Source organism: Lactuca sativa, chromosome 8, assembly GCF_002870075.4.
Source record: "Lactuca sativa cultivar Salinas chromosome 8, Lsat_Salinas_v11, whole genome shotgun sequence".
NCBI classification, from domain to species: Eukaryota; Viridiplantae; Streptophyta; class Magnoliopsida; order Asterales; family Asteraceae; genus Lactuca; species Lactuca sativa.
The window spans coordinates 37,501,273-37,523,087 of NC_056630.2; positions in this window are offsets into that span (position 1 = coordinate 37,501,273).

The following is a 21,815-nucleotide window of genomic DNA, read 5'->3' on the forward strand; positions in this document are numbered from 1 at the left end:
TTGTCTGAAATAAGTTGAAACAATATTCAATTTCATTGTTTTTCTGATAAAAAATGATGTTCTATGTTTCTATGTTGGTACTTCTATGAAAATCTCCAAAAACGATGTATGTATGTTTCTATGTTGGTACATCTCGAGAATTATGCATGTACGTTGGTATAGATCATCAACCTTTTGTAATCTTAAAGAATGCAATATATGAGTATTATGTTGGTGCTCGTAGGTGATCTTGATTATTTTCTCTGAAGCTGTCGATTGGGTTGTTACTTATAGTTTAGAACAATGAAAAAGTATCGACCATGTTTATGTAGGAATTCAATCACTCTGTAAATCAATAAATTTGTAATAAGAAAATTTGTAATTTTGAAAATTTTGAATTAAAAAAATGATTTTTTGAATTTTTTTGACCTTTTTTGACTTTTTTTTTTACCTTTTTAGACTTTTTTGACTTTTGTTGACCGATTAATCTCGCCAAGACCGATTAATCTCACCAAACCCGATTAATTTTGATCATCGACGATTGGAGAATGCCACGATTAATCGCTGATGAATCCCAATTTTTGCAACCATGGTTGTTAGTATAACGTTTTTTATATTTGATAACATTTTTTGTTTTTAGCATGTTAAATTATGTTATAAATAATTAATTTTAACTTAAAAAATAGTTTATTTAAGCCTAAAAACAACTGCTTTTGGCCTAATAAAAAATATTCCAAAATCGGTCGGGACAAGAGCAAGGGTAATCCATTAATTCGAAGGTGGGGACATGGATAGGGAGGCTGGAAATTTCGGAGGGGGGGGGGGGGGGGGGGGGGGCGCAAGGGAATGGGTAAATTTTGGGGGCGGGAAGGGGGTGCAACCCATGTCCCGTTTGCCCCTCTTGACATCCTTAATCAGATACGTAACGAAACAACATTGTTTCGACTATAGAGGAAAATGCACTCTAATTCAATCAACAATTATCAAACTAAACTTTAAACAAAGTTTTAGACTGCAAAGTGTAGTAGAAAAATCTTGAATAACAAGTTTTTTTGAGATAATGTTAAGGAAGTCTCCAAAGTCGGTTTATTAGGACTAGCCAAAAGTCATTTTAAATTAAAACTACCAAAGTTAGTTTTAAGAATGGTTTTGAGCTTAAGAAACCGACGAAGATAACTTTGAGACAACACCGTGCCGATTTAAATTTATGCTTAAATTTATAAATTTAAGCCACCAATTAACTTAGGGATAATGACTTATAAAGGTAAACATATTTTTGTTTTTGTACATATATTTAGTCACTTATATTTTTTTTGTACACATATGACCATTGAAATTGTTTAAACCGTTATCAAAACATCATTATGACCGACTATAGTAGATGTAGCTGGTTTATGGCGTCTTTGATAGCTTCGATGAGACTCCGGTTAACTTCTCCAACAAACAATGCTTTTTACGACGATCTTCTATGATAATATTCTCTTTTTTATGTTTTTTCTCTAATTTATGAAACAAATTAATACACTCTTTTGTCTTTCTTCTATTTTCTCTCTCTTTTCTTTTCTCTCTCCTTGAAACAAAGATGGACACTCTATTTCTCTTTTTCATCTCTTCTTTCTCTTTCTTCTTTTCAGTTTCTAAGGTTTTCAGATTTTGGTTTAGCCAATTTCTAGACCGAGTTCGAGCTCAACGTTTAGTTGATTTCGATTTCTAGGGTTTTCCATTTTCGAGTTCTAGGGTTTTATAGGGTGTTGGATCTTGAAACTGAAGCACTATTTGAATCTCAAGAACACAATTTCAAGCTCATTAATCATAAGCAGATAACTCCATATGCAGCTAAACTTGAAGTTCGTTCATTAGAAAACCATAAATCCCAATGTTTGATTTCTTGTATGAACTCAATTTTAGATTCTAGTTCATGTGTGTGTGTGTGTATTTTCGGATTCAAGTTAATGTATTCTTTTTATTCATCTTTTTCACTAGAAAATCTGCTAGCTTTTTATTGTTCAATAAGTTTTGGGTTTGGAAATGGAAAAGAAATTTGGGTTCACAAATCGAAACGAAATCTACCATATTGTTCTTGTTTAAACTTTTTGCAGGTTTTTTTCATTTTTGTTCATCATATATTTATTGACCAGATGTCTTATTCGAGTTTCATATGATATGCTCAAATTTTATTACATGAATTTAAGGCAGATTATTCATCCCCCAAAACAAAAACCTCATTGTTTTGTGTTACAACTTGACGGTAAAAAAAATTTGGTCGGATTCTTGCCGGAGAAGACAACCTGAGTCGCACCAGAGTTGCAAAGAATGTCGGAAATCAGCTAAACTCACACCAACCGATCATAAGGACATTTTGTGAATAGTCTAAAAAGTTCATTGGACAATTTCATACAAAAAAAACCTTAATGAATAAATGTGTACAAAAGGTAAACTATGTTACCCTTATAAGTCATTTTCCAACTAACTAATTGGCCAAACTATTGGGTAATCATTTCTAACTTCCATAGACTGCTAATTTTGGGAATTAGTGGTAGCTTTAAGCATTTTGCAATACGCTAATCATAAATATGGGTCTATCCCACTTGTTAGAGGCTTTGTCTCTTAGATTGGAGGTCTCGGTGTAGCGCCCGAGTTGCCAGGTATGAATTTGTCGACTTATTCTTTTATTAATCAAGTTAAGGTGGTGGAGGGTTGGTGAGTATGTTGGGCGTACAAAAGGTATGCAAGGCATACTCAATGCATGGGCACCATCAGGGGGGTCCCCGACGTATGTTGGGCATAAACCCTAATTTTTAGGGTTTGCACCCTATTTAAGAACCTTAAGTCACCAAGTCCCTTACCTTTTCAACCTCCATTGCCCTTGTAGTGCAAATATCGAACCCTAAGCCACCTTGAGTGCATTTGTGAGCTTTCTTGAGAGTTTGTGGTATTCTTTAGTGATCTTGAAGGAGAGGGAAGCTTGGGAAGAAGCAAGGATGTGGGAAGAGCTTGTAGATCCAGAAGTTTGTCACCATTTTTGACCCATTGAAGGTATAAAGTTTAAACCTTGATCATTGGAAGCTTAAATCTAGGTTTAGGATAGAAATGCTATCTTTTGGTCCCATAGTTTGGATTCTTTGAGCATAAGCAATTTCATACTATATAAGTTGTCCTTTTGAACTCTTGGAGATGCCTTGAGTCATAAAAATCGGATCTTGATGGTTAAGCCACAACCATGCAAGTGTTAAGAACCATCAAAGTGTACTTGTGGACTTGATTCATGAGTTGAGCCCCATCCTTGCATGCAAAAGCATAAAGTTTGCAACTTTATGGCTTAAGAAGTTATTAAGGGCCTGGATCTAAGTTTTAGTTGTTAGGTATTAATGGGTTAAGATATGAAAGTAAGCTTGGGTTGGCAGACCAGTACGCCATGTGTACTCCTGTGTACGTTGCGTGTACTGGGTCAACACCTTGACTCCTGGTCAGCACCTTGACTCCTGGTCAACACCTGCATACGCTGGGTGTACAAGCCAAGTACGTCGCGCGTATGTAGTCCAGTGGGCCTAGAAGATTTTGGGATCATTTGGGTTTTGGGCTTGGGACTTGAGTAAGTTAGGCCTCGATCCCACCTGATTGAAGTTTTGGGCCTAAGGCCATGTTTGGGGTTCTTGGTCCATATGGGCCTTAGAGGCCCTATAGTGGGCTTGGTGGATGCCTTTTTGGATTTTTATGGATTTGGGCCTTGGAGGAAAGAAGGCCCAATTAGGCAAAAGTAAAGGATCACTTTTTTCCCTAAGTCAAGAATTAGGGTTTTGGACTTTCGAGTTAGAATGTGACCTAATTTCTAATTAGGTTTTTATGCTTGTGTGATAGGGAGAGGAGTTCACGAGTCATCCGCTAAGTACGATTTGATACCTACAGCCTGAGGTGAGTCTTCCTTTGCAATATCCGTGGGTCGAAAGCACCAAGGCCAAACCACTAGTTTATATTGTAGTGAGATGATTATCTTTGTAACAATTGTCAGTTATGCCTGTATTTTCCTGATAACTCTATGATTTATTTTATGATATTATGTGGTAGTAGCAGGGGGTGAAATAGACCCGATATTCGATTGAAATAGACCGAAGGGGATTACAAGCACCCACATATGCTTGATAGTATCCAGTTGAAATAGACCGAAAGGGTAAGCAAGCACCCAAATATGCTTGGTAGTATCCGATTGAAATAGACCAAAGGGTAAGTGAGCACCCATATATGCTTGGCAGTATATTTGTTTGGTATGTGGTATTTTGGGAGAACTCACTAAGCTTTGTGCTTACAGTTTTCACTTTATGTTTCAGGTACTTCCAGTTCGAAGGAGAAGAGCCCGACCTGATCGCACTGCATCACTCTATGATTTTCCACACTTAGTGATTTTGGGAACTGTACTTTGATAACATGTTACAATATTACTCTTTCGACTGTTTTGATATCAGTTTCTTATAAATCGAATGAATTTAAAAACAAACTTTTATCTATATTTTTTGGATGTTACACTCAGATTCTAATCCGGGCATTGGTGAAATCTACTAACTTTGAGATACTAACCTCTAACCAGTTGTTATATATATATATATATATATATATATATCCCTATTCTAATAAAAGAATAAGTTTAATCTCATATTGACAAGTGTCATGCAATTAGAACTCCTCATTAATGTAATATATCATTTATCATGCCACTTGTCAACCTATTAATTATTCATTTCAAATTTCAAAATTTAAATTTCTCACTCTAACTTTATTAAATTAATAATTGATTCTTCATTTTAAATTTCAAATTTTAAAATTTCTTCCTTTAATTATATTAAATTAATAACATTAGATTAAAAAATATAATAAAATTAATATAAATTATAAAATGATATAACTCCACGTATTTATTTAAATCAACGATTATAATTTTATATAACTAAAAAAATATATCTTAAATAATAATTTTGATTTTTTAATATGAAAGTTTAATTAATTTTATAACCGTGGTTATCACGTGTTATAAACTAATATATATATATATATATATATATATATATATATATATATATATATATATATATATATATATATATATATATATATATATATATATTAGTTTGATCTGTTTAAATCAACTAAATTAATCAAATCACATACATATGGTGCTTTAGGAAAATAACTTTTAAGTTTATGTGATAAATCTGGATGTAGAAACTTGTGATAGAAAATATGATCATGTCTATCGATATCCACACAAGCACACAATGTTGGATGTTAGTCCTTTGATCACCAAGTAAGGTCACATTTTCTTTCTTTTGTGCTTGACAAAAGTTGACCAAAAGCCTAAAGGCGGGAAGGCGGTGTCAACTAGGAAGTAAATAAAGGGGGAGGCACAATTAAGGTTTCTTATAAAGCTACATTAATCCCTAGAAAGTATTCTTTATATACTTGGTTGCCATAAATGGACTTTTAATCTCTCAAGTCATTAAAACTAGATAGAAACCTCATGCCTAAATGAATCATTTTTTTTATTAATTTAGTCTCTTTTAAACCTTTTAAAATTCATAAATAAACTCTTTTATTTATTTAATAGATAAACTCTTTTGCTTGTCAATTTTGTTTGTATAAAGAATAACAAATAAACTTTTTTAAAATTATTTTGTTTAACTATTATTTTTTTTCGTATTTTATTACTACTGAACTCACTTAAGATGTTCACAACCTAACATTTCCACAAGCAATAACTAGTTATGTAGGTTTTTAGTGACTCTAGCAACTTCGGTAAGTCATCGGTCATCTTCTCCGGCCAACATCAATTTTCCAGTGAGTATATGGTCTTCTTCTCTAGCCAATGTCAATTTTTTGGCGAGTCTTCAATCATGGATTCCAAAAAAATAAATCAAAAAAACTGTTCCTCATCTCTACTTTTCCAGTTTCGAAATTCAACCCTAAAATTTAAATAAGAAATGTTATGAGTGTTTTCCTCTCCTTTATAATCGTAAAACATCAAGAAAACAATTCTTTTGGTGATTTATCTACAAAATACCCATGGTTCAAATTTCATGCTTCGACTAGGGACACAATTATCATTATCATCAAGAAGGGTATGATCGAGACTTGATTCTTCGAAGTTTTTGGTTAATAGGTATTTGGGTTCGAGGTTTGATTCAGCGAGGATGTTAAAGGCTGTTTGGAGATGAGTTCTTGGGGCGAGGAATTGATAAAGTAATTTATCGGATCATATGTTTTGTTGTTGTAGGATTGTTCCAAAGAATAAAGTTTTTGACTTACTTCCAATTCAAATCTCAAGGATTTTTTTTTTGTCGTTTTGTAGATAGATCTTACTTGGTTCTTAACCCAGGTCTTAAACAAACCTGAAACCCATCTTCGTTGATTTTATTTTTTGTCTTGTTCTCAACCTAGATCTTAAACAACCCTTGAACCGACTTTATGTCTTAAAGAGTTCAAACTCATTCATCTTCTTCTATTTGTATGTCTTGAATGAGTTTTTTAAATCAATGAACTTCTTTTTGTCTTAAATAAGTTTTCTACACCAATGTTTTGTAATTGATAATCCAGAACACGAAATTTTGATTAAGGTTTCATGAACACAAAAGATATGGGTTTCAAATTGATGAATCTTTTAAATTAGATTCACTCAAGGGAGGAGACGATCGGAAATGAAAAGTCAACGGAGACTCGTCGAAAATTAAAGGGTCGCTAAAAACTGACTATATTGGCTATTATTAGTGAAAATGGTATGTTATGAACATCTTAGATAAGTTTAATGGTAAATCGTAACAACAAAATAAGAAAGTGACTGAATATGTGCAATAATTATCATAGTTTGCTACCTTATAAAGTCATTATCCCAATTATTCATTATATGTCTTTTTCCATTGTATGTAACCTCATAAATTCATATGTAATTAACAATTTGGTTAAAAATACTTGTTTCATATATATATATATATATATATATATATATATATATATATATATATATATATATATATATATATATATATATATAATCAACTCCCACTTTGCAAAAAGACATAACAATTAGCTATACAAACAGTGGAAACCATCTAATAATACATCACTCCTCCTAACCATACATAAATGTTTGAGAAATTAAATAGATTCCTACTTTTTGTTTCTACTATCCTCCTACCTATTTTAGATGGTGACAAGTGTCATTAAATTTAATTTAAATTTGATTGAGATTTTAATTTTGTACACTTATCATCATCTTAAATAGATAGGAAGAAAAATAAGAATAAAAGGTAGGAGGATATTTAATTTCTCTGAATGTTTATATCTAAAAAACGCAGGCCCCGTTTGATACACATCTTTCCAGGTCCAAACAGATCTTTCTGGCTAATTGGACCGGAAAAACTGTTTGATTTGTACAAAAAAAGGTCTTTCCCGGTAATATATGTCTTTCCCAGAAACCCCAAAATCATATCTTTCTGGCTGAATGAGCTGGAAAAACAATTATGCACCAAACCCCGCCTCTTTCTTTCTTTCTTAGATTATTAATTTTTTTAAATAACTTTTTTTAAGTGTATTGTCTATTGAATTATTACTTTTTTTCATCATTCATCAAAGTCAATCAGATGTACAATCAAACAGCATGGTTTCTTTCCCAGACAGAAAACTTTCCCAGACAGAAAACTTTCTCAGACAGCACTTTACCAGACAGAAACTATCATACGGGACCTTAATGTTAAATGACTTGTTGTCTTAACGTCCTTTTTTGCATCAATTGAGCATGCGGCATAAATCAAATCATTCATATATTAGTTCAATTAGTTTTCTCGACATGTAAATATAAATCAGATCATCAGACCTAATTAAGGAGCATGTCAATATCATCTATATGTGGCCATATTCTTATATGTATTAGATTAATTAAGGATTCTTGATGTATCACACTCCAACAAGTAGATGAAAAAATATCGTTTTAATTATATATGTTCATCATAGGCTTCACATTATATATGATAGTAGCCTTTATAACCGCCTTATTCATGATATCGTTTAAATACTTCAAAACATAATGATTCACTCTTTAAAAACTAGCATGTAGTTCTTGTAAAGGATATATAGACACAATCATTTTTTAAGTTGTACCTAACAATGCTGATCCATGAAGTGCTATCTTGAAATTGAGTCAATCCAAGATTCACCACTAGTGAATTCGGCCCTTAACAAAAAAATCATATTTATCAACAATAAATCTTATGAATGTTCATATTAGTCTTAATTAACAGCTATTCACATATCATGAATGATTATGGATGTTTAGAATAACCAATTATTATCCATGAATTAAACCTGTTAACACAAAACATAGTATAACACCCCTCACTTAGGCTAATTTTTATTAACCATTTCAATTATAAAAGTTTAATATGCAAGATATTTTAGTTGTGGAGGTTAGATCTCAAGAGTTATACAACAATGTTTAAATAAGCAAGGTCACAGTCAATACAAGACAAGGCATATGTAAGGCATCTATGTTTACATATCAAAATATTCTAAATGTCCCAACTTCCTTTAATGATGTAACATACATATTTTAGGGTATTTTTATTTATTAAACGTCAATAAATAGATTGTCATAATAATTTAGTTGAAGTTTATAAATAAAATCAATACTATAAGCTTAAGTTGAGAAATAAGGGTTAAATGTCTAAACATTTGATGTCGTGTTTTACTTTGGTCATGTTCATGTTACATAAAAATTTGTTATGACGTGTCTTGTCAAAAACACCTTTAAATTGAGGTACGAGTTATTGTTGCTAGCAAAATAACACTAGTTAAAGAAAATAGAACCATCATATAATCATGATTTTTACACTAGAGCATGTTTATTTATAGAAAAGTTTTATTATATAATATAAAAAAATCGCATACATTATGTCATCGTGCACCAAAAAAAGTACAAAATTGATCTCTTGTTTGATAATCCTTTATGTGACAAATTAGTCACAGATACACTTTGCCTCAAAGATTATAGAAAGAAGAGATAGAATAACAATACTATTTTTAAGGGCCTTCCAGAGTCTATCTATAGCCTTCTAGATTGTACAAATTAATAGTCACATATTCATAGACAGTTGAAACTCGGATAGTATGATCCCTTACCGTTTTCAATAGGAGTTTGTTTGCTTATGTCTATGACTTGGTAAACATAAATTTTCATTTATATTGTTTAGATAATTTGTCGAGCATAAAGAACTTGAAACTATTTTACAAAACACAGTAGACCAATAAAAAAACAGGATATGTTCAAAGAAGTTCAATTTTTCCAGACATATGATTTTCGAACAAGTTCAATCTTTTCGAAGATACAAATTTCATGATTTTAGAAAAAAAAAGCATATAATAATTTACTTCTTTTTATCCAAAACGATTTCGAGAAATAAGTTTTTTCATAGATTTTTGAAGATACAATACACATGTTATGAATATGATCTTCAGAAAAATAACACACATTGATTTTTGAGAAAATATTTTCGAAGATATAAAATGTAATATGATAAGGAAATCGCCTTAAAAATAGGGGAGCATATTGAAAAAAAAAAACATTCTTGAAAACCCTTATATATGACCCTTACTAATACTTTCTAAAATAATATTACAATTTTGAAAATCCTTATTTTAATAAATCATGACCATAAATGTTTTTGATATGACATAGGGTTTTTCTTTTTGTCTTTATGAGATCATTAATTCTGAAATAGATATTGAGTAGTGATAAAGATGTTAGGGAATAAATTGAAACAAGATATAACCACATCAATAATTTAAGAAGAATTGACTTTGATTAATAGCGATAAGATATTTTGCAATACATGTTAACAATGATTTTGAAATATGTTAATAATAGATTTAGTTAAAAAAATCAATAACAATATATATATATATATATATATATATATATATATATATATATATATATATATATATATATATTTATTTTTTGATTTATACGATATGAAGAAATTTTAGATTTTGACAGCATGACATGATTGTTTTCAAGCGATCAGAAAAGGGCAAACATTGTTTGAGCTAAAAGTTTACGGGTGTCTTCCCAACTCATGTCAAATTTAAAAGATTGTTGTAAATAGTCATTTATTCGGATGTAGATAATGTAATCAGTTAAAAAAGAAACATCATATAAATCAACAACAATATATATATATATATATATATATATATATATATATATATATATATATATATATATATATATATATATATATATATATATATATATATATATCAAATAGAAACCAAAAAATGTTAGGAACTCTAGGATCCACATTTTTTAACATATCATGAAGGGTATATTTGCTCATTCAAAAATATTTGATTTTTTTAAAATTTGATCAATGATAAAGAAACATTAAGGGTATTTTGGTCAATATTCCTATAAGATACTAATAAATATCATGGGTCTAATTTTCTCATTAAACATAAACTCAAAGCTCCACCACTAATTTTCTTTCTCATATACTTCCTTCCTTAAACATGACTACAGTTGGCTATCACCCGTCAATGTCGGTAACTTACCCCACCATCACCTCCTCCTTTCTTATCGATATGCCTTCCTTCTCCCATTATATTGGTGGTTTACCTCTATCTATTTCTATCTAAATTGTGTGAAAACCACAAGAGATCTATTCAGAGCTGGTCCACCATTGCCACCACAAACCACTAAAGTACTGTAACACCCCAAATTTCAAGGCCAAAAATTTCGTTTTTAAATAAATTATAACATAAAAACCATCGATATAAAACCATTCATAATGTCATCTCATGTCACAACCAATGTCTTAATAATCCAAAACATGTCACCATAAAAACCATTTTGTCAAAAGTGAAATAAATCAGAGTACATTCCCAAGAGACTCCATGCGCTACTACACCATCGACTCCTTCTCCTTAGACGAAGAGGTACCTGAAACCAAAACTGAAACTGTAAGCACAAAGCTTAGTGAGTTCCCCTATCATACCCATAGCACAAAATCATCGGTATCTTTCAATCGGTAACCGGGAGCTACCCTCCCCTTCGGTATCTTTCAACCAGTAACCGGGAACTATTCTCCCCTTTGATATCTTTCAAACGGTAACTGGGAGCTACTATCCCATTCGGTATCTTTCAACCGGTATCCGGGAACTAACCTCCCCTTCGGTATCTTTCAACCGGTATCTGGGGACAATTTCACCCTTATCCCTATCACATATTACAGGTCATAGACATATTGGTTTCATAATAACATACATAAGCATACTGAGTCACATAATGACATATCATAATCATACTACTATACATGTCTGGGTTTTATCCACCCCTTCGGTATCTTTTAACCGGTAATCGTCATCGGTATCTTTCAACCGGTAACCAGGGCTAGTGTGCCCTACTACTACTTAACACGTTCTCATCACAAATATAGCAACCAAACAATTATCACATAGATAACAATCTCAACCATAATCACCTACTGGTGGGACGACATTGGTGCCTTAGACCCATCCCTATTGGAAGGTAACTCACCTCGTAAGGCTGACTGCTGAAAAGCTGATCGACAGATGTCTGACTGCTGCTCCGGTGATCCTCCGGCTATAATTCCCATAAAACACTTAGTCAGACACTGATAACTGTTCTTAGGGTAAAATGACTATTTTATCCTTACCAAGTCAAAGTCAACTTCCAGTTGACCTGACTCGCCGAGTTGGGCCTCCAACTCGTCGAGTTTAGCAATGCCTCAATGAGTTCTCCTTCTAAAACAACCTCAAATGAACCTTCATCCGACTCATCGAGTTGTATGAACAACTCGTCGAGTTCATCCTCATTCTACAAACAAGTCCTATCCTTGACTCGCCGAGTTGTATGAACAACTCGTCGAGTTCATCTTCAATAGTTGGTAGATTGCCTTGGACTCGACGAGTCTGACTCGCCAAGTCTGCTCATGCACTCGTCGAGTCCTATGAACTCCAGGTCTATGGCTAAGTCCAATGCGTTGGGTCACTCCCTTGGACCCTTCTAAGGCTATTCTAACACCTATTGGGTTCTTTTGAACCCTAACAGAAAAAGGGAAGTCAAGCCTCGGACTTGCCGAGTCCCAAGAACAACTCGCTGAGTCGAAGTTGTCCAAGTATCATTTCTCGATTTCTGATGTACAACACTTGTCCAAATGATAGATCTAGGCTCCTAAGTTTTGAATTAGTGTCTAAGTCCATAACTATTTTGGTATGTACTTGACCCGATGGTGCATGGTCCTTTTGGGTTGCCTTCACCAAAGCAACTTGATAGGATGAATTATGGAGAGAAAGGATTAAATATGATTTATTTATATATTATGAGAATAATATATTAAAGGAGAAATCATATTGTTTAATTAATATTAGTCAAGAATTAATTGGTAATTAGTTTTGTGACTAAAAGAGATTAATTAAACTTAAGGGACTGGAATTGTAATTATAAGATAATTGTAATTTGGGCCATGGATTGCCTTGTATTAAGGAGTGGACGAATTTTATTGGGAAACCCATAAGGAAATTGTCCAAGGCCTTAAGGAAAAGGATCCATGGGTTGCTTAGGGCTTAAGCATCCAAATTAGGGTTTCCTTGTTAGATAACCCTAATAGCCTCCTATATATATAGATCCCTTATGACCTAAAAACGTGGCTAAGACTTCTTCTAGGGTTTCACACGTTTTTGGGCAGCCTCCATCCTCTCTCCTATTCATCCTCTTGCTTATGGTGTTTGTGAACCATTAGAGGAGTGACATTTGTGACTCTAAGCTTTCTGATGTCAATACAAGGAGGAATTAGATTGTTATTGCTACATAACAATCAAGGTAATATCTTAAACCCGTTCTCATGTTAATATGATTACTTGTATGCTAGAATTAGGGTTTATAGTCTTGGATAACTTGCATGTACAATAGAGAAACCTAGATCCAAGCATTAGGGTTTGTATGAGCCCATAGGATGTTCTTAGGACCAAAACCCATTAGTGGTATCAGAGCCTAGATTGGTTTCTATTGTATTGATGCTTTGTATGATTGAAAATTCGATTTTTGTGTTTCTGGGGGCTGAACTCGCTGAGTTTTTTTAGATGAACTCGCCGAGTTCATGCTAACTCGACGAGTCCATGCCTGACTCGACGAGTCGGCTGGTCAGTGAGAGGTTAAACCGGGATTTCCTGCTGTTTTTGCTTGAGGATACTTGCCTTATCATATTAGATCAATATAAATCCATTTTTTTGATATATATGACTATATTCTTGATCTAATTGAAGATATTTATCAATTAATAAAATATTTGTTTCCTTATGTGATAATTAATTAATTATTTTGATTAAATTGATAAATTGTTTTGCAAGAAATCATTAAATAAATCAAATATGGATAATTATGTGATTAATTGTTAATTTAGATTATTTGTTATTTGATCCTTGTGTTATGAAAAGTTTCACTTTTTCCCCTTTAGGTTTTATAGTTTAAATTTGACCTCAAAAGTTTTGTTGTTTTGAAATTTAAATAGTTGAAACCCTAATGTTTTGAAAAAGGTTTCAAAACTTGCCCTCAAGTTTTCGAATATAAAATTTTGGATTAATAGTTTAATTTGATGTATATTTAAATTCTAAACCCTAATGTTTTGAAATGTTTCAAAACTTGCCCTAAAGTTTTGGAATTTAATAGTTGATTAAAAGTTTAATTAGGAATGTTAAATTCTAAAACCCTAGTATTGTTTTGAAAAGTTCAAATCACACCCTTATGGTTTTATTAATTAATTAAGGTGTATAATTAAAAGAGGTTTAATAAATCCATAAAAGTTCAGGTTTACAATTTAATTGAATTAAAAGTATAATTGTTAAATTTGACCTCTTAGTATTTTAAAAGTGTAAAATACACCCTATATTATATATAACATTAAAAGTCTAACATTATATATATGTATGAGTAAAAGTCAGTCTTACCGTTAGTAGGCCTCATTCACGAAGCTGGTCTACAAGGGGTGTTTAAGGAAATTGCCTATAAAATGGCGATTGAATGGGTATCCACTCTTACCCACCGCACTCTTGACTAGTGGAGGGTCGTTAGCCGAACGGGTAGGATGGGACAAAACCTTCCATTATAAGTATAATGAAGTATAAAAGTAACTAAATGTTTTTCAAATTCTCAATCTTAGTTACTTAGGCAAAGTGAATTGATGCAATTCCATGAAATTACACTTTGTGCCCTTGCGAAGACGTTAGTGGAGCGTGTGTGGTTTACCGACACACTAAATGGTTCTAAGCAAAGGTAGCAAAGGGTGACTCAATGTTTGTCATAGTTCGGTGTAGCGTGTGTGGTTTACCGGCACATCGAATAGGTGACTGTAACATGTGAGGGCACCATGTAAATTTGCATGGTTATTCACACCCGCTTTGTGATCCTCGGCATCCCAGTCACAAACTAGAGGGGCATATCGAGATTTAAACTTGCCATTGAAAGTTCAATGAATCTCAAAGGATCTAGGAGTTTTCATAGATTTAAAACTTAAATTTCTTTTTCGTTTTTCGTGGTGGAAATTAGTGAATCGTCATTCACTTACCTTCAAATATTCTGCAACTAGATTACGGCATCCCTTTTCTAGGTTGTAGCATATTGTGTTGGGTCCTAGCCTTAGTATCTCATTTGGGTGATTTACTAAGGACTCAATCAATCAACTAACTTGAATTCATTTTCTCCCGTTCTGTAGATGTCAAAGTTCGACAACTATGGTCTTCCCAAATCCCGTGGAACAAGCATTCCACATGAAGATGATATTCCACGATTCGATCGAGGAACAAGAAATCATGCTTCACTTCCTCCACCTCCTCCAATTATTCTCCCTAACCCACAAGTTCGAAGGCTTGAAAAGTTCAAGCTCACTCAAGCCCTTTTGGCAAGTAAACATAAAGAAGAAAAGTCGGTGTGTGCACACATCCTAGGGATGAAGTCACACATTGATAGGTTAAGAATGTTGGGATCCATTGTCTGTGAGGAAATGGCTGTTGATTGGGTTCTTCAGTCACTTCCTAACTCATATAGTGATTTCGTAAGAGAGTTCTATATGATGAACCGCGACGTGACCCTCATAGATCTCACCTATATGCTTACTGCTGCTGAATCAACAATGGTTTGGCGAAATAGAAAAGCAAAGTTGATTGGTGATCCTTCAAGACCTCTTTGGATATAGACAATGGCAATGAAAGACATGATATGATCGAAAAGTTTGATCATAAGAGAAAGGCAATGTCTGAAGTAGTTCCATGTCATGTTCCAAAAGAGTCAATTTATTGCCAAGAGAAAGGGCATTGGAGACGAAGCTGATCTATTTACCTAAGAGATCTAAGAGATGGGAGAGTCAAAACGTATGGCTCTGCTTTAGGTAAAATCCATTAACTAACTCTTTTAAGCTTCTATTCTAGATTCTTAATACATAATGTGATAAGATTACAATTGATGTTTTGTAGGATCGAAGAAAAGAAAGGAAGCCTAAGGGAAGAAGTGAGCAGAATCTAACCATGAAGGAATGGATTTCGATCGCATTTCTCGAAGATTAGATTCTTGAGCTACTACTTAGAGTTAGAATTAGATTGCTAAGAAAGATGTATTAGCATAGTTTTTCAATGAATTGCATTGTAAGGACAAATTTTTTCCGCAATAAAATAAATTTTGATTTTATATTATTTATTTATCCTTGCAATGGCGTATATGAAAAATTGATGTTTGAATGTTTCTATTATTAGCAATAATGGATTTGGTTCTTGTTATGTTATTTGTGGAAATGTCGAAGAATTTACCGAATAAGGAAAGTTTCTCATCGCCCAAGTTTCAATTGGACAGAAACTTGGAATCATGCAACTTGGTTGCACGATGAATGAGAAATTTCATATTTGGAAATTAGACCAATTCGTTGACAAAGTGTCAAGTGAAGGACTAGGAGATCGAGTACACAAAGTTGCGTGTTGATCAAGTCCACCATAAGAGTAACAAAGACATTCGTCCATATTTACTAAAGGTTTAGTAAATATGATTATACTTATAAGATTAAGTGTAATTCTGAATTGATTAAAAGGGTTTAAATCAATAGCAAAACGAATAAGAAGAATCAAGTAGGCAGAAAGCTAAATTTTCTCCATTCTAAGAAGAAGGGAGAGTACCTTTTATGTTTTATGATAGGTCTTAATGATTAAGAACCATATCTCAATTGATCCTCTAAGTGAGTCTTAGTACAATTGTATGTTTAAGAAAAGGAATCAAGAATTGAAGAAATGGTTAAATCAAGAAGTCAATCATACTTCGTTCCAAAACAAGTCTTAGAGTTAAGATTGTGACATTGAGTGACAAGTATTAAGAAGGTTTATAACATTCATCAAATATGGAGAGTTGTGATGTCTTGGATAAGACAAAGACCAACTAGGACCAATTTATGAAGCGTTTTGATAAAAACTACACTAACTCTCGAATATTTGGTTGTCAAGAAATGGTTATTGACAAGAGAATCTTATATGTCAAGGAGTAAGTGGGCGTCTTAATGGTCTTGAAAGGTTTCAAGAACAAATCAAATAAACCTTATCGATCATCACTAGCACACGAGTTGAGGTTTACAACCTATCGTGTTGACATTATTTTGTTTCTATGCCAATCCAATCGAGTTAATTATGCATGTGAGTCCTATGAGTTCTCGTTTGAATGCATAAAAGGCAAGGACCTTGATCAATGGAAAGTACATTGATAAGAAAAGGTGAGCTACCTAACTACTTGGAAGACATGGTGGGCAGCTGTACTACCATAAGGCAAGAAATTGAGATTAAGAAAATTCGATCCATATGAGTTTGAATTTGTCGTAAACTTTGGTTTTAACAAATTCACATGGATAGGAACACATACACCATTTAAATCTAAGTGTCATAAGATTTCCTCCTTCATGAAAATGATTGTGAGGAAATACTTTCACTAAGAAAGATTTTAAGATGATAGTGATTGTAAAATTGAATTCTCGAATTCGATCATGGTTACGGTATCCCTTTCCATGATTTGAATTGTGAGGTTTGGCAATTAGTCTTAATTGTTTAGACACACATATGAACTATCTAAGGCAAAGGTGTATAAGTTCAAAAAACCTTGATAAAAGGTTATCAAAGCATTAAGTATTAGAAACATGGACTTAATAAATTCAATAGGTATTGTTTTTCTGAAAGTTAAGATGTTTATGAATACATATCGAAGCTAGTGGGAGCATAAGTGTTATGTTTATAATAATCATCATGATAGTGGGAGCATAAATGTTATGATTGTATGATTATTAAGGCACGTATTGCAAGTTGGCAATATTAATTATAGAAAACAAGAGTTATACTTTGCAAAGTCGCAAGAGCTGTAAAGTTGTTTTGCTATAATTAAGGGAGAGAATATTATGCTTCATTTCAAATCTAAAGGCTTAGGTTGTGGAATATTAATAAATTTAGTCAAAGGTATATAGTGTGTTCTCAAAATTTCGATTATGATTACGGAATTCCTCTTCACAATTCGAATTTTGAGGACATAGCAAATAAAACATTATGGCAGAAGATTGATGAAGTATCAAATCTTTATGTAAGACATTTTGCATCGTTTCCCATACGCTTCGGGTATTGGATCGATTGCAAATGCTATAATATTTGACCATTCTAAAATTTTCCAAATATCTAGCGCATTTAGAGGAAAAAATGACAAGAATTGGTTTTGACTAAAATAATTAAACAACTATCAAAGGACAATCCAAAGTTCGCCGAGGATTGGTCGCTTGTGAGTAGTTGGAAGTATAGTATTGGAAAATATGGAAATGTTTCCATATTGGATGGACCATATCGACATAATTATGAATAGATAAGATTCTATTAAGAATAAGTTGTCATATGGAAAATATGGAAATGTATCCATATTGGAAATTGAATATTGAAAATCTATGTCTAGATTAGAAACTTTGATGCAAGGGATGTTCAAAGGAATGTACTTTGAGTGAGAGACATCATATCTAAGGAATTGTATTGTAACAATCTCCGATAGAGGACTTTGTAATTTCATTGGCAATAGTCATTGTGACTTTTGTGCTATGACATTACGAAAGGGTCGTTGCATAAAAAGTTAGAATCTAGCATATTCTATAAGTGGCAAGAATTTGATATTCTTACACTTATGAAAAAGGATTAGGAGTTGTGAAATGAGAATGATTGGAAATGTGCTTAATTTGGTCTATTTCACAAAGTAAGAACCATAGGTAAACATTGTGTGCATGCTAAGAGCGTGGGACAAGTGTAATAATTCAAGTAAGAAGTTGATTACCCGAAACGACAAATAATGAGTAATCAATATGGTGATAAATAAAAGGTGTTTTATTTATACTCAAAGGTTTAAGGCCATATGAGATTAGTATTATTCTTGTGTTTCACATTTGCATGTTTTGACTTCCTGAATAATTTAATTGGTTAAGAACAGTTAAATTATTCGAACGGGTCACGGTCGTTCATATGTTGGAAGTAGGTATGAATGAAGACTGTCGTGAATTGGTGTGTGGATTGTCTAAAGAGCATTAGACATAAGCAAATGTTTGCTGCAACGTTCATGAGTGCTTATGAATATGAATTTGAGCATTGGATTAAACCCACGCTCACTTGGATCACTCCATGAATTGTATCACGAGTGATTGGTGAGACGATAACATCTTATATTCTTGAAACCGAGATATGTGAGTTGTATCTTGCAAATCGGTTGCACATTGATAATATGTAAACACACTAGTAACTTGGTGTTATAAAACATATTGTTGTGTGTAATTCGGTGAGTGAGTGCAAGCAAGCATTGTATCAAAGTTTATCCATTCCTTTTATCCAAAGTAGGATAAGAGCGATATCTTTGGGCCCCTCGATGATTTAGTGATGACAAACACAAATGCACGGCCGGGCTAAGGCTAATTTGATTTGTTCAATTAGTCAGTCTTCATAAATCAGAAGTCGAGAAATAATACAAAGAGAATGATTAGAAATCATATCTTACGATATCTAGAATGGAGGAATATATGATCCGTTATCTAAAGGACACGCGTATCTGATAGGATCAGAGTAGACAGCGGCTTTGGAAAGCTACGATTGCAGATCAGGATTTGAAGTCATACGCATAATAGTTATTAGACTTATTCAAGTGGGAGACTGTTGGATTAGTGTCTAAGTCCATAACTATTTTGGTATGTACCTGACCCGATGGTGCATGGTCCTTTTGGGTTGCCTTCACCAAAGCAACTTGATAGGATGAATTATGGAGAGAAAGGATTAAATATGATTTATTTATATATTATGAGAATAATATATTAAAGGAGAAATCATATTGTTTAACTAATATTAGTCAAGAATTAATTGGTAATTAGTTTTGTGACTAAAAGAGATTAATTAAACTTAAGGGACTGGAATTGTAATTATAAGATAATTGTAATTTGGGCCATGGATTGCCTTGTATTAAGGAGTGGACGAATTCTATAGGGAAATCCATAAGAAAATCATCCAAGGCCTTAAGGAAAGGGATCCATGTGTTGCTTAGGGCTTATGTGACATCCCCAAATTTCTCGGCCAGAAAAGACCGATTTAATTTATGCTTTTTAAAAATCAAATCAGAGAAATCTTTATAAAAGATGTTGCGGAGTTGGTCCCCAAAACAAAATATGATAAAAGTTTGTCAAAATCTTTCTTTAAGAAATATATCATTTCCTTTTATATCAAAACCTCGGGATGTCATGTTCCAATACAGATCAAAAGCATAAACAAGACATTATAAGCCTTACGACAATTATTTGTAACTACTGGCCTATAATCCAAAATTCACTCATCATCATCATCCGACTATGCTCGGGGTCCTCTACCTGTAATATAAACAGCTGAGTGGGTCAGGCTTGGAAGCCTGGTGAGCATATAGGGTTTTCAACCCACAATACATAAATTTATTATGTTTATACATCAATCAATCAACCTAACTACCCCAAACCCCATTATTTTATTTATTTCTTAAGGGTTTACCCTAAGAATCAACTATCACTCCTTCCTAAGGATTCATCCTAAGGAATAGACACAAAGTCACCTCGTGACCGGGGTTTATACAACGGGCACTAATTCCATAGCTGCCAAAGTTTATTCAACATGTGCTAAGTCCATAGCTCTCATTTATCGACAATATTATTTACAGGTGTTCTCTCCTGCAATACATGTCAATGGGTTTTTAGAGTACAACAAATGAACATATAGTTTATTACACCTACAGGTTGCGGGCCTGCTAGTGTTCCATAGACTGTCTAGAATAGTCCATGGTTGTCATCCATACTCTGCTGAATGACGGGGGCCAACAATTTGGGTAAGTGATTCTCTCAAATTTTCACCACTCACCCTTAACTTATGATCAATATTATTGATCATCTCCTTTATCCAACTCACCTTTCATCATACCCACTATTTCATCTACCTATGTTCTACCCAACATATTTTCTAGATAAAAAGCATATACAGTTTAAAACTTGTATAAAACATCAATTCAACAGTCACTTCAGTCAAACAATTAATATATTTACACATAACACGTATTTCAAGGTAAATACTTCATATCTATGTGTAAATTGAAAGTAACTACACACTCACTTATTTTGGTGAAAATCGGGCAGCAATTCGTTTCCTAAAACGATCGTTTCTAATAAAACCGGGAGTTTTATTGAGAAACCGGGCTCTGCAAAAGGTCGGGCTTTGAAACCGAAAAGATAAATTTTTCGGGCTTCTCGGGCTCTTCGTGGGGTATTCCGGGCTTTACAATTGATACCGGGGCTTTGCGGGATGTTAAGATGAAGAAAATATGGAGAGAGGGGCTAAAAATGGCTAAATTCCAAAAGTAACCGGAAACCCTCGCAGGTACCCTTCTATTTATAGGGTCCGAAGTTTGATCCAACGGCTGAGAAGTCTCCGGATCCGACGGCTAAGAGGCTTCGCAGAGGGTCTCACACATGCCTCGCATGGCTCGCACCTGGCTCGCACATGCGAGGGCTCGCTGTCGGCTTCTAAGTGGACCGCGGCTTGCTGGCGCACCTGCGAGGCTCGGAGCTAGGCTATGCGAGGCTCGGACACACGCAGCAGCTGGGTGAAGCTTCGGCTGGGGAGCTGGCTGCTTCGGATTGGGCCTCCTCCTCGGTCGAATCAGACGAGGACACGTGGCTCGCATGACTCAGCAGCCTAATGACTCAGCAGCCAGGTGACTCAGCAGGACACGTGTCACTTTCTAAGCGAGGGTGATGTGGCAATTGTGTGACTATGCGAAATTTCTCGGTTTTCGTGCCAAAACTTCTAAAATTCATAACTTTCGCATACGAGCTCCGTTTTTGACGTTCTTTATATGCACGCGTAGCTAAAATTACGATCTACAACTTCCGTTTAGACTTCGTCGGCTAATTTTGAATTTAAATTTTATATTATTATTTTTAACAGACCGGGACAGGAAATCCGTTAAAAATTCATAACTTCTTCATCCGACGTCCGTTTTCGTCAGACTTTTTACCGTTGTGCTCCTAATGACGAGACCTTCAATTCTCGTTTAGGTTGTGTCGGCTAAAAACCGTTCGATCTAAAATTCGAGTTTTTAGCTGTCTACTTCTGCGTTGAAACTTCGAAAAATCATAACTTCCTCATACGAAGTCAGATTTGGGCGTTCTTTTTATCGAACTTCTCGGTTTAACGAATACTACGACTTTCGTTTAGATTACTAAGGCTAAAAAGTA